The sequence below is a fragment of the Salvelinus sp. IW2-2015 genome, linkage group LG2, assembly GCF_002910315.2.
Source record: "Salvelinus sp. IW2-2015 linkage group LG2, ASM291031v2, whole genome shotgun sequence".
Classification (NCBI taxonomy): Eukaryota; Metazoa; Chordata; class Actinopteri; order Salmoniformes; family Salmonidae; genus Salvelinus; species Salvelinus sp. IW2-2015.
In genome coordinates, this window is record NC_036839.1 from 12,459,701 (window position 1) to 12,474,581 (window position 14,881).

General features: G+C 42.1%; 1 pseudogene; it reads left to right on the forward strand.

The window, feature by feature from the left end:
• The window catches only part of LOC111972711 (glycerol-3-phosphate dehydrogenase, mitochondrial-like), a 40,188-nt pseudogene that overhangs the window by 5,468 nt on the left and 19,839 nt on the right, over window positions 1–14,881 (forward strand).

Genomic DNA, 14,881 nt, shown 5'->3' on the forward strand with positions numbered 1-14,881 from the left:
CCGTCTGGTCATATTGCTTTATTTACCCTCCGTGATCATTTTTCATTCAGAAGAAGTCTTGACATGCTCGCTTTGAGTTACTGCCTGTGATTTCTTAAAGTTATTTCAAAGAATTCCTACAACTTGGAAAGAGAGGAAGGAGTAACTAGTGCCCCCTGTCATTATCAAGACGGGAATTAGGCTAATACAGGAAAATTATATCAGAGTAATGGGAGGAATAAAGCATTTAGGTGTTCTTTTGTCGATGTATTGTTAAGAAGAGACACCCAGGTTCAAACTCAAATGTCACAGTTTTCTGTTACATTTCAGAGCACTTGAAGAATCTCATTATTTTAGGCCTGTGTTTTCTTTGGAAGTCTTATTTTCCTATCTGTATGAACATGCTGAGGTCTTGGAGGTGAGCTGGAGAAGGGGCCAATTAGTGTGATTGCAGGAAACGTAACTGCACAGTCAGCAGCAGTGCAGCAGAGTACAGGCTTCTCACCTACTCTACATGCCAGGGAGGAAACGGAAAGCAAAAAATGAAGGCAACGCCATTCTGTATTTGTTTTGGGCTGGCAACTTTGGTCATCCATGACTACAATAACTTTTACATGTTTCTACTAATAAACAATTAATCACCATTATACTATTTAAATCCCTGACCTAACAAGATATATGTATATATATATATACATATATATATATATATAAATGGGTATATATATATATATATCTGTTGTTCTCAAGAAATACATTGACCTTACGCTATTTCACAGGACTCCACTAGCATAAATGTATTAAATGGTTATTGATTCACACTTCATGGTTATATAAGCTACTCTGATAGGAGTCAGTGTATTTCCGTATTTTTTCTAAGGTTACCTCAGTACTATTGTATTAGGATTGGGAGAAAAAATGTTTAACCAGTCTTCAGAAAGGGCTATGTGGATATGATTGAGCTTGTACTATGATTTTACTCCCTGGAAATATTTTGTATTTTCTTTTCTCCTCCAGTATATGATGGTGAAGGAAGCACTACAATAGCGTTCCAACCTTCTGGATATCGTAAGGACAACCTCCCATCTCAGCATCTTAGACAGTTTCTCAGTACGTACACCACCGAAAATAACACATGAAGCAGTAAACCTTTCCCTCGGTAAAGACATGGAGTTTTGAAGATGGAGATAAGTTCAGCTGAATGACAATAAACTTTAAGAGAGGTCCATCGTGGGTGAGGGTAAAATGGCTGATGGTCCACCGTTCCTGATCACCATCTTACCATCTCACCCCGGCTCGCTGAGCCTTGTGTGAACTTAGGGGCTTGATTTGATTGGTGCTGCCTGGTATCATGAGCGTTAATTGCACATGACATTTAAGATCCGTCTCTGGTATTTAAAGGAGTGTACAGGTGTGCCTCATTACTGAAGGGTGTGGGAAATCTGGATTGGCTTCCAGTGCTCTGCCATGCATTGCGTAAGTCATCATGCCAACACAGATCCTATATCCATCACACACAGGAGTGCACATTTTACACCAACCTACCTTCCTAATTCCATTGTAATCCATAAAGCTCATAATGTATAATTTGTTGTTTATTTTACATGTACAGAATGATACCTAATTGATTCATATTAAATCGTCTGGATTTGATGACATCATCAAGAGGCACTTTCTTATGACCTTTTCTAATGATCTTTTTGATTACAGACAGTAGAAATGCGCCTGTTTCACATATGTAGTACCAGCCGGGTAGGCACCCAATCAGATTGAGCAAAAACATGCAAAACACCATGAGATAGAATTCATAGCAAGCAGTGCACTGGAATGACATTCAGATGAACTGTAATGACATTCACTCTCATGGGATGGGTGGCCAAAAATAACTAACTGAAAGCCACACCCCCAAAAAGCCATGAATATGACCGCATTGAGGCATGTCACTGTGTTTCTATGGCTATATGCACCATGCCACTGCCTACTTAATTTGTTAATTTAGCAATAATCCAGTGCCTTTATCAGTCAGCACACCCATATTTAAGCTTCAATTAGCTTTAAAAATGCTTAATGTTCTCTCAGACTCATGGCAAAATGTGTATAATTACAGGAAATTTGCTGTAAAACAGCAACATTTTCTCTGTCTCATGGCAAATGTGTATGATAACATTAGATAACCTATAAAACTGCAGTTCTCTTTGCCCCATGAGAAATGTGTAGTATTTTAAGAATCCTTTTGGTTCCAGGTAGAACCCTTTTGGGTTCAGTGTAGAACCCTTTCTACAGAGGGTTCTACATGGAACCCAAAAGGGTTCTACCTGGAACAAAAAGGGTTCTCCTATGGAGACAGCCGGAGAACCCTTTTGGAACCCTTTTTTCGAAGAGTGTATGGTGCTGGAGATAGTGAATAAGAGGTTAAAATGGTTTATTTCCCCTTTAATTGTACCTTTTCCACTGTATGTGAAAGGTGGTGGCAGCTTCCCTACCACTGGGCAGAGATCAAGATGTACGACCTGGTGGCTGGAGCCCAGTGCTTGAAGAGCAGCTACATCCTCAGCAAGACCAAGGACTCTGGAGCTCTTTCCTGTGTTGAAGAGAGACAAACTGCTGGGAGCCATTGTCTACTCTGACGGTAAGCTGCAAACCATTTCATCTCAGTGGTCCAATCAGTCCTATGTGCAAAAAAGGCCCTGCACCTTTTAAGATCCCATTTTTTCACTAAGAATCCGGTTTTGTAAATGATATCTCTGTCACGCTAACATATATGTTATAGTCCCATATAGAACATATTATATATTATTTTATCTTTATTATTATCTTCCCTCCTTAATCTTTGGCCTTTTAGGTTCCCTCGTAGAAATAACCCTTTTCATGCACAGCAATGTAATTGCTGGCCTGGCTATGTGAGCGTAAACAAATGAGAAATAACATGGCTTAAAGCAGAAAATAGCCAGTAGGCATTCCCTTGTTAGTTCCAACCAGTCCCAGGACCAATCTTTCTCCAGGCTAAATGTGCCTCGTGTTGGCATCAGAAAAACAAAGCATATGTTGATTGTTAGCCAGGGTGTACATAGCATGTCCTGTTTACTCAAGGTCTCCTCCGTAGCCTCAAACTCCCAACTTGGTTTCTCCAGGCTATCTGTCAGACTTCATTTAACATTTGAGGATATGTGGATTCCCATGTACTGCAAAAAGGCAACATATTTCTAAGGGAATGTGTCTGCGATCTGAGCAGTGATCTGTCAACCTTACGCATTTAGCAGAAGTAAGTGGGAGAGGGGGCATTGTGCTCAAGCTATTTATATTTGTTTTTTCAATGGAAAAATAGCTAATATGATTTTATATATTAAAAAAACAATACGTTTTCTAAATATCAGATTGTTTTGGGAGAAGACAGAAAATTAAAAGCCACAAAGACTTGGATTGAAATATTATGTTGTTTTGTATGTGTTAGCCTATACACTTTTTCCCTCAAGCTGTCATTTTTTTGGAAATACCATTATTCAATTGGGGACTATTATGGGAATTACATTTTCAAAGCTGACCTTCCTTTTTGGGGTTTGGTCTTTGATTGCTTCAGTTCATCTCCTCAGGATTCCTCAAGCCATCATATTCACATAGTTTCAACATGTAGACATGCCTTAGATATATGGAGTCGTGACAAATGTATACGATTTAGTCAGAAATGACTAAATATATTGTGGTACAACACATACACACATGATGAGCTACAGATCAAAATATTCAAGCTGAAATGGATCTATTTTCAAATTTGATGGCAGTGAATAGTATTATATCCTATGCAAAATTACAGTTTAGCTGTGATAAGGTGATATATAACAATTATTACACTTCGTCATTTTCATATGCATTTTTTGAGGAAATACAGTCTCTTTGTGTGTATTTATCTCTCCTCCCTTCATTGCCCTCCTCTCCTTTAGCCAGAGGAGTAATTCACAGAAGCGTCTGGGATAATAACTGTGTCCCCCGCTGTACCTGCAACAATTTAATTGGGCAAGTCAGCCCAGCCAAGCATCTCTCTCTCTCATGACTGGGAGACATGAAATTCATTGTCATTATTGTCCCTGTCATTTTGCAGCATTTTGTCCAGCCGTAGAGTTCCTCTCACTCCAATGATTGTTCAACCTCCAGGAGGCGCGGATTACAGCGGAGGAGGAGGTAGGGGCTTTAAGGGAGGGGGCTGGGCCTCCACTCAACTGGGAGACATGACGCTCGGTGCCCTATGCTCACTATTGATTGCTTGTGCTTTAATTCTCAGATTATTTGTATGACATATTATCATTATTCGCATCGTTATGATTATCAGATTATAATCCCATTGTTATTAGTATGCCATGGTAATAATCCCTTGTTACACCAGCTGATTTCAACTGGAATGAAATCACATTGAACATTGTGATGAATGTGGTCTGTAATCAGATTATTTGAACATTGTGATGGGTGTAGCTCTAACCTGGGCGCTGCTAATGTGTGACAGGCAGCAGAGACAGGCACATAGTGGAGAACTGTGAATCATGAGGTTAGAGGTCAGCAGGGGGCTCAACAATCATCCAGGATTAGACACACTGACTCTAGCCCCTAAGTATCTGATTTGCTGTGTACACCCACAGCACAGTGCACGTTGGCCAACCATACACTCTAATGGTCATATTCAGCCCACAGAGATTTGGAAGGGAATACTATGGTCTTTCTAATACATCATGGCTGGGTGCATACTCTTGTATGTAATTCATTCTAAAATGTGGCCTTTAAATCTGATGTTTTCTTGTGTTTTACTTTTTTGTTTCCTGTTTATTTATTTTTCTTAGTGGTGGAATGGCTCGGAGCATGCGGTAGCATTAACCAGCAGAGCCTACCAGTTACCTAGCCTCTGGTCGTTCAAACCGCAAATAAATCAGGGCACAAAAGAACCTGCTCATTCCTGCAAAGTAGCAACCTTCTCTCCTCCTCGAGGCCAACAATGAGGACTTGAACCCCGACCTGGTAAGAACAAACAGAGAGAAAGCCGTCCAAGACACCAACATTAAAAGTGATTGATCATCTCTATTCTCTTCTCTACTTTAAACCAAAAGATTTCCCAGCGATAAATCTTCAAAGATGTACATAAGAAACCCTTCCTAATGAAACCGGGCTTTGTTCATTTGTCACCTTTTAGACTCTTTCATTTAAATGACAGAATGTATGACTTGCTGACTCTTGAATATAGATCTTGGGTATATTCTCAAGCCAGAGAGGGATTCATCCATACATCTTCATACCAGATTCCTCTCTTCATTAAAAGGATTCTGAGGAGGGATCTTCTGCTTTACAAATAGATCCGTCCCTGTCAGAATCCTGCTCCTGATGCTGATGTATTGGACAGCATGGCTACCAGGGACATTGCGAATGATTATTTTTCAATTATCACTACCATTATCACCCCCCCCCCCCCCCCCCCCCCCCCCCCCCCGTTTGTCACCCATTTTGAAAGGGAGCAGTATTAGTGATTGATTTTAAGTTGAGTCTATCCTCACTTGACCTAGTCTCCTGCGTTTCCTAACTGAGCTGCCTATTAAATCGGGAACAACGTGTATGAAGCTCACACATTATAGGGATTATGTTTCCTGTAACAAAATGAGTGTCATGCTTGCAGGCAGTGACGGCACACTTGCGGTCTCATGCAGTGTGTGTGTATAAAAAATAGGCATGGGCTATCAAAGAACAGGTTAGTAAACTCCTAGCTCTCAACTTGGTGGGTTTAACACTTTGAGCCCAGCTCGCTGAGCCCAGCCCGCTGCTCTTCTTGTGGAGCCCCCTAGCCCAGTGCAGGGGAACGGGGGTTGGGGAAGTCAGGGCCCGCGTACCCCACTGCACACACAGGCCAAAGGCCCACTGTGGCTTTAAGTGTCCTCCTTGTGTGGCCAGAGCAGCCATCCCACTGATACAAAGTGACAGGGACAGATGTGACATATCGGTTCCGACACACTTCCATACCACCAGTCACAGGCTGGGGGTGACTCACATCCTCTCCCCTGGTCCTGTCCCCCCGCTGCAGGACAACACAACGACGCTCGAATGAATCTCGCCATCGCCCTCCCTCACTGCTGCCAGGTATAGGACTGCCATAGCCAATTACACTGAAGTGGTGCACCTACTGAAGAGGGCAGATCCTCAGATGGGCACGGAGAGGGTCTGTGGAGTGCGTTGCAGGGACGTGATCGCAGGTAAAACCACAGCTACAAAGCCGCTGCTTCTTCCTCCCTGCTCCCTAGCACTCACCACGAGGCGCTAACGCTCAGAGCCTGCCTGTTAGGGAGCCCTGTTAATCAGGGCTATTTTGCACATAGTCATAGCACATCTAATGTGGGGCTTTAATATTTTATAAGGGTTTTATGGTGTAAAGGGCTCTTTCAGATCTGCTAGCAATGTAATACGGAATGAGCGTTCTCCAAATGGCCTTACTTACCTTTTAAATGTCATGCATAGGAATGGCTTTAGAGGAATAAAGCTGTAAGGGGAACAGATGGGTTTCATGAGTAACCAAGATTTGAGGATCTCAATACATGACTGCCCCCTCATGTTTTGAAAGATGGAAGTGGTGCTTTTCTTTCTTTTTATTCTGAAGAAGAAGAAACATCTCACTTTCGTTTATGAGAGAGAGACCTCACAAGGAAAGTGCTACTGGGAACACATTGAATCAGTATTTTGCTTTAAATTCCAACAAAATGTCATTTTTATGTCAGAGGAAAATTTATCCGCCTTCATTTTGACACAAGTCAAATTAGGAGGATGGTCCATCATTCAAGTCATTGTCAAAACAGATAATTTAGTTTCATCACGCTACCTTTGATATGTGCCCCATTATAAAGGCTCGTCAACACCAGGCAGCATATTAACAAACATTGACATGCATCCCAAATGGTAGCCTTAGCCATATATAGTGCACTACTTCTGACCAAAAGTACTTAGCTTAATAGTGGAAAGGATGCCATTTGGGACACATACATTTCCCTGTGCACATTAAAAGCACTCCCTCACACACTGCCTCTTGGGCTGCACTTTGACACAAAGAGGCGAGAGGGAAATTAGGTGTGTCTGTTTCCTATTAATTACAATCCTCTGAAGTCTCCCATGGACACACGCGAGCCACTCTATTACGGAAGGGGTGTCGGCTGATAAATTAATAATCCCGGTTGTCACTGGGTACAGATGAATGGCTCCTGATGATTGATGCTGTTTTCTTTCATAGGGCAGGAATTTGATGTCAGAGCCAAATGTGTTATCAATGCCACAGGACCTTTTACCGATGCACTGCGGAAAATGGATGATCAGAAGAACCCCAACATCTGTCAGCCCAGTGCTGGGGTGCACATCGTCATCCCGGGCAATTACAGGTAACAAACGACGCCCCCTTCCGTCTCTGTCACATCCCCCCCCTGCGTCACTGTATCATTAGCGCCTGCCTGATCAATTCATTAGCACCTTCGGCTGAGCCACGGAGACAGGGACAGCCAGGACAAAACATAGGTACTCTTTAAGATTAAAGAAGCTCTTGCATGGATGGTTCAGAACAGGTACTTACTGCTGAGGGGCTCTGTTCAGGAGCATCAGGTCCTTTTGTGTATCTTCACACTTCCTGTTAGGTCGACGAGCCCATTTTCGAAGAGTGAAATCAAGCAAACAGATGGCATTGTATGCCGTTTATCTCCAGATTAATTCCGATTTTTGAAGAGAGCTTTTGGCCTACTCAACCAGACTTTCCTGTGATGCTGTTGCAAATTGACTTCCTGATTGGATTCCTCCCTACTCAGCTGGTTTTCTTGATGATGCATGTTATTTGTGTTCACTGGGGAACAAAGCTAACCCCCCCTTCCTGCCACCTCTACCCCTCCACTGTTTCCTGTATTAAATTGAGTCAGTACCATGTGCATGTGTTTTAAACAGGACAATATGAGTGCTATGCTGTCGCTGGAACTATACGGGAACAGTGGCGTAGCTGGAATTGAAACCAGCAGAATTAATCTCCTGGAAAGACCGTTGACAGGAGCCTGATTATGGGGTGTCCCCCAGTTGGCCCTCTCACGCCCCCCAGCAGACCAAAGGTTAATGCAGTCTTCTTGTTTGCTTCCTCCCCTCTACCTCCACCACTCCCCCCTCCACCACACCCCTGCCCCCTACCTTCAGTCCAGACAACATGGGTCTCCTGGACCCAGCCACCAGCGATGGACGCGTCATCTTCTTCCTGCCCTGGGAGAAGATAACCATCGGCGGAACCACAGACACTACCTCAGCCCCGATGTCGAAGGTGACTATGACATGGGCCTAGGATTGAAAAATTACAGTAACTTTCCCCCCAAAAGATATCCTGGTTGAAGGATTCTAGATGTCCTGCTTATTTCTTCCTGATTCCAGGAATCTTCCAGACTTCTGGAAAACCTAGGATTCTGCAACCCTACACGCACCTGCTTATGGTTTTTCAGAGGGATTCACAGTGTAAAAATATAACATCTCTACCGATACAATTATTAAGATCATATTTATAACATAATTTTTTACAAATGTTTAATAATGCCACATGGGTTGGTTATCTATATATTATACAACGGGTGGGTCTAATCCTGAATGCTGCTTAGTTATAATCGCATGCCAGCCGGTGTCTATTCCACATCTGACTGTGCAATCCACTGTCTCATCAGCCCAGCCAGGCAATTTATAAACTTGATCTTCACTATAAAAAGCATCTAGATATTATCTCACATTTCTTTTAGACTAAGATTTAGTTTTCAACAGCGGAGATTTGAATAAACCTTGCTGTCTGTCTCTCCGACATTTGCAATATTGTTTCAATATTCAAATTCCATCTCCAGCTGTCCCATAGTAATGAACGTGTTGGGACGAGACAGACAGACAGGCAGCATTTCTCAACTAGTCGAAATCATGAATCAGCTGGCATAATTTGTATGGATATATACAAATCAAATTTTATGTCAAAGGAAGAAATGTAACTTGAAAAAGTTCAAACGAGATGAAGTGCAGCTAGTTTGCAGACTGTCCAGCTTCAGTTTGAATTGATTGTGTTAGCAGTGTTGTTTGCACATTTTCTATTCCAGTTGAAATCGTGCCTCATTAGCTCATTGTTATGGATGTATCCAAATAAATGTCACTAGAAAACAGCTTAAACAAAAGCAAATGCAGCTACTTTGTTATTATTCTCTCTGCACTGTTTGACATGACTGTAAGTTAACCGTAGTTGGCTAGCTAGCAAGCAAGGGATAAGAGCGTTGTCAGCCAGTATGGCAATGGAACATTTAGAACGAACGATTGGGTCATGTCCATAAATACAGAACAAAAAGACTGAATGACTGGATTGCGTCTCTGGCAACCGAACCAATAGAACGAACGACCAGCCGGCTTGGGTAGCATCCCTAGATTTGTGTCATGACTATATCTTGTGAAAGGATGAAATAGTATGAATAAATTCATCAAAACAAAAACAAAAAATGAAAATATGTATATGTATTTTGGTAACCCTTTGTATAAAAGTGATAATGCCCTTGAAGCCGGTGTTTGGAGGATATATTGGCGCAGTTTGCCGGACCTCGACTTTGTCTCGGGCCTAACGACACCCGTGCCAATATCCTCCAAACACCGGCTTCTAGGGCATTATCACTTAAATAACTTCATTAGCCTATATCTCCAGTGATATCAAATGTCTGGATCATTTAAAAAAAATTGATATGAGTGAAACGATCATATTCTATACATCATCAAGTGAATCTCGTATGGCATTATGGAAGGGAATGCCATGACGCTAAAGCTATAGCTTGGCAATGTCAAAACATGTTTCCTTCACAAGCCATGAATCACCAGTGTGCTTTGCATTTACACTTACGGCATTATAGCCCTGACATTAGAATCATACCTAATTCATAAGACATTTATGATAATAAATACACGTCCGACAATCTCACAGTATTTTTTTTCCCTCTCTAGTTTTACAAATAGCTGATGGAGCAAGCAGCTGACTGATACAAATGGGCTAATGTGATGGCAGTGTAGCACAGTGTAGGACTTCCACCAGATATTAATTCATCAGGAGGGCACAGAGTGCAGACAGATACAAATTCCTGCTTTAATTATGCATGGTACCTGCAGTCGAGAAACAGGAGACATCAACCAACACCACTTTGAGGATATCTTATAGGAACTTTATGAAGCCCTATTTGATTTCTTACATGGTTATTTTGTTTCCTTCAGCTACAGTATAATGCCTTGCTGCCCTGTTGTTTCCCTAAACACTTAGGAACAAAATAGATTATCTGTTTTATACTCCCCTATACTGTACCTCCACATGGGAGGTTTGTTAATGAATAAGTGAAAAATAACCAATATCGCATTAAATTATATTGTTTTCGATTTGCGATTTTTATTTGGGGCCTCGATGGCTTTGGCGACTAACTGGTTTATCAAATCCCAGGGAGACTATATTAAATGAAGGACTGGTGGGTATCTAAACAGAATGCGGTGCTATCGATTTTGGAGAAGTGGTCTAATTGTTTTCAGTGGACAAGGGGTTGTTGAGATTATTTGATTGATTATCTTGATTCTAGTCTGCCTCCACATCCTCTCTTGGCCAGCCAATCTAATGGCACGGTAATCCCAAAACATTGCGTTCTCCATTATTTTTAATCTGTCATCATTTGCTATATCCGGCATAAGATTAGCCCAAAAAGCTTTTTCACATTTCCTACTCATTAGCTGCCCAGCTTTCCTTTACGTCTAGCGAGACCTCGAGACAGTGGAGAGGTGGCACCTGTACAGTACAGTAGCTCTGTCTGTATGGAGCGTATGGAGGAGGACTATGTGTCATGGTGGCTCAGGTCTCAGACCAGTGTCCCAGGAGGCTCCAGGCTGCAGCCAGCGTGCTCTGAGCTCTGGACGGCCGGCCGGGCTGACATGTGGCGTATGTCTGGGCGAGACCCTGTCTCCCCAAGTCCTGTGGTCACAGTCGGAGCAGAAGGCCCTGCAGCCCTAGAAAGACAAAAAGCAAGTGTGAAGTGATGGAGCGGGAGGCCATGAGGCAGCCGACTCCTCTCCTCCGTCTCATCTGTCCGTCCTTGCCTGTGGACGTGCTGCGGCTCCAGACGTGGAGTCTCCAGTCATCCGAGCAGCAGAGAAAAGGAGGAGAGGAGTGGTGGATCGTTCCAGGGGGGATTTGTCACATTGCGCGGTAGTGTCACCTCGGTGGAGACACAGTGGCCTGGAGTGGACAGGCAGTGTCTCCTCAGTCCTTCCTCCAGTCCTTCCCGTTAGGAAGTGGTCTCCATGGCTTCTCACAGTCACACCAACCTCTGAGTGACACCCAGCAGACAGCTCCAGATCCCTACTGGAACCAGACCTGGGTTCAAATACTATTTGAAAACATTTAAAATACTTTAGCTGGGCTTGATTGAGCTTGCATGTCACAATAGAACTAATAGAATAGTCACAAAGCTGCAAACGCCACCCATCTGGCTCTCCAAGCAGGTTAAAGCAATCACTTATAGTATTATAAAGATTTCAAATAGTATTTGAAACCAGGTCTAACTAACAGTGCTGTAACAGTAGCACACCACTGGCCTGCTGCTGCAGCTGAAGCACTGGGCCTGCTTTGTTCTCCTACTGCAGTACGGACTGACTGGACTCTCTGGCCTGGTGGAATGTTTCCACACCATTCCCTGATAATGACTCATCCCAACAAAGGACCCATCAGTTCAACTCATATTGTCTCTCATATAAAAAATAAAAAAATTGCACTCTTTTTCATAATGTATCCTTCACATCCCAAACAACCCACATTTCGGAGTGGAAGAATATTTCCTTTGTTCACGGCCGTATTTTCTGAGGAAGGGTAAATGTATATGTTTTCAGTGTGAGTTGAAAGATTTTGGGGTGTGGACTGAAACGCCCTACTGTATACCCACAAAGTTTAAGTCAGTCAGACTGAGCCGGTGAACTCTTGAACGCAACCAGCCCCCATGGTTAATACAGCCAGAGATGGAGTCAGAGGTGCGTCCCAAATACCACCATATTCCCTATATAGTGCACTACTTTTGACCAGAGTTCTGTGGGCCCTGGTCGAAAGTAGTGCACTAAATAGGAAATAAGATGCCATTTGGGATGCAGCCAGAGATGTTGTTTATCATGCATAGATCTCACTTTGCACCGGCGCTACAAATGTGCATTGTATTCATCTGCTCCCCTTTTAGGCCATGTGAGGCCTTCAGCCCCAGAGCTACTCAGCTGTCATAAATGTTTAAAAAAATGCCCTTTGATAACGAGTTTGTCATTGTTTTATTCAGAAATATCAACCAGCCCATTATGGTGGCAGCAATTCTTTTCAATCGATACACAACAGCATATTAATATTTAATTCTTTATATGTCACCACGATATAAAGAGAGAGTGGATTTTGTGGGGTAGGAGCTGGAACTAATTTCTTTTCTAGCAGTAGAGAGTGAGGTGTTATTTAGGCTTTAGTTGGGGCTGGGATGTGGTGGAATAGAGAGAGCGAGGCCTCTGGATTGCAGTAGCAGCATGCAATGATTTCACTAGATGTCCATGCCTCTCATAGCTGTGTCTCTCCTGCCATGTGTAGCATAATGTGTGTGCATGGGCTTGTATTACTATCCTCATGGGTACCAGAAATCCCCAAAAGTCCCCCCGAGGATAGTAAAACCAGAAATTCTCCCACGTTTAGGGTTAGAATAAGGGTTAGGTTTAGAATTAGGGTTAGGGTTAGGGAAAATAGGATTTAGAAGGGAAATTCATTTCAGGTGCCCACAAGGATAGTAAAACATATGGTGGGTGTGTTAGTGTTTGTCACGCATGTCCTTCTGCGTGTGTGTATATTTGTCCGTGCATGTGCGTGGGTGCGTGCATACGCCTGTGTGTGTGTCTGTGTGTGTGTGGTCTCACTCTATCTGGTCTCTTTGTCCTGTGCAGTGAGGAGAGGAGATGTCTTGGCAGCCTGGAGTGGTATTTGTCCGCTGGTCACAGACCCCAACTCCAAGGACACTCAGTCCATCTGCAGGAATCATAAGTTACATAATCATATTGTCCACATCAGTGACAGTGGACTGGTCACCATGGCTGGTTAGTCTGGACATTCAACTGTTTCAATGCTAATCATGCTATACATATCACTTACTCTGTGTGAGATAATATAGGCCTATACTTGAATTGCAGCACTAACTAGTCCATTGCAGACAGTGTGGTAATAACACCATGACAGCGATTACAGCCTTCAGTATTCTTGGATATGCTGCTACAAGCTTAGCACACCTGAATTTGGGGAGTTTCTCCCATTCTTCTCTGCAGATCCTCTCAAGCTCTCTCAGGTTGGATGGGCCTACCATAAAGGCCTAATTGGTGGAGTGCTGCAGAGATGGATGTCCTTCTGGAAAGTTCTCCCATCTCCACAGAGGAACTCTGGAGCTCTGTCAGTGGCCATCAGGTTCTTTATCTCCATGACCAAGGCCCTTCTGCCCCGTTTGCTCAGTTTTACAGGGGGCGGCCAGCTCTAGGAAGAGCCTTGGTAGTTCCAAACTTCTTGAATTTATGAATGATGGAGGCCACTGTGTTCTTGGGGACCTTCAATGTTGCAGACATTTTTTGGTACCCTACCCCATATCAAAGGGTCTGAATACTTATGTAAATTGGTATTTCAGTTGTTGTTTTTTTATACATTTGCAAAAATTCTAAACCTGTTTTCGCTTTGTCATTATGGGGTATTATGTGTAGATTGGTGAGGAAATGGGATATTCATATAATAGGGATATTCATATAATATAATTTCATGAAATCACAAGTCCAATACAGCAAATGAAATATAAACATCTTGTGAATCCAGCCAACATTTCCGATTTTTAAAATGTTTTACAGCGAAAACACAATATATATTTATGTTAGCTCACCACAATAGCCAAACACACAACGCCATGTTTCCACCGCAAAGGTAGCTTTCACAAAACCCACAAATAGAGATAAAATTAATCACTAACCTTTGAACAACTTCATCAGATGACAGTCTTATAACATCATGTTATACAATACATTTATGTTTTGTTRMAAAATGTGCATATTTATAGGTATAAATCGTAGTTTTACATTGCAGCCACCGTCACAAATAGCACCAAAACAGCCAGAATAATTACAGAGAGRAACGTGAAATACATAAATACTCATCATAAAACATTTATAAAAAATACATGTTGTACAGCAAATGAAAGATAAACATCTTGTGAATCCAGCCAATATTTCCGATTTTTTAAGTGTTTTACAGCGAAAATACAACATATATTTATGTTAGCTCACCACAATATCCAAAAACACAACGCCATTTTTCCACCGCAAAGGTAGCTTTCACAAAACCCACAAATAGAGAGAAAATGAATCACTAACCTTTGAACAACTTCATATGATTCAGATGACAGTCTTATAACATCATGTTATACAATACATTTATGTTTTGTTCAAAAATGTGCATATTTATAGCTACAAATTGTGGTTTTACATTGTGAATACGTCGCCATAATGCACCAAATTGTCCGGAGAAATTTTGGACAGTCACGTAATCTAACCAAAAAACTCATCATAAACTTTACTAAAAAATACATGTTGTACAGCAAATGAAAGATACAKTGGTTCTTAATGCAACCGCTGTGTTAGATTTWAAAAAATWACTTTAGTACAAAGTACAGCATGCAATATTGTGAGACAGCGCCCASCAATTCTCTGCCTTGTTGGAGCCAACATATACCACAAAAATACGAAATAACATCATAAATATTCTCTTACCTTTGATGATCTTCCATCAGAATGTAGTGCAAGGAGTCCTAGTTCCACAATAAATCGTTGTTTTGTT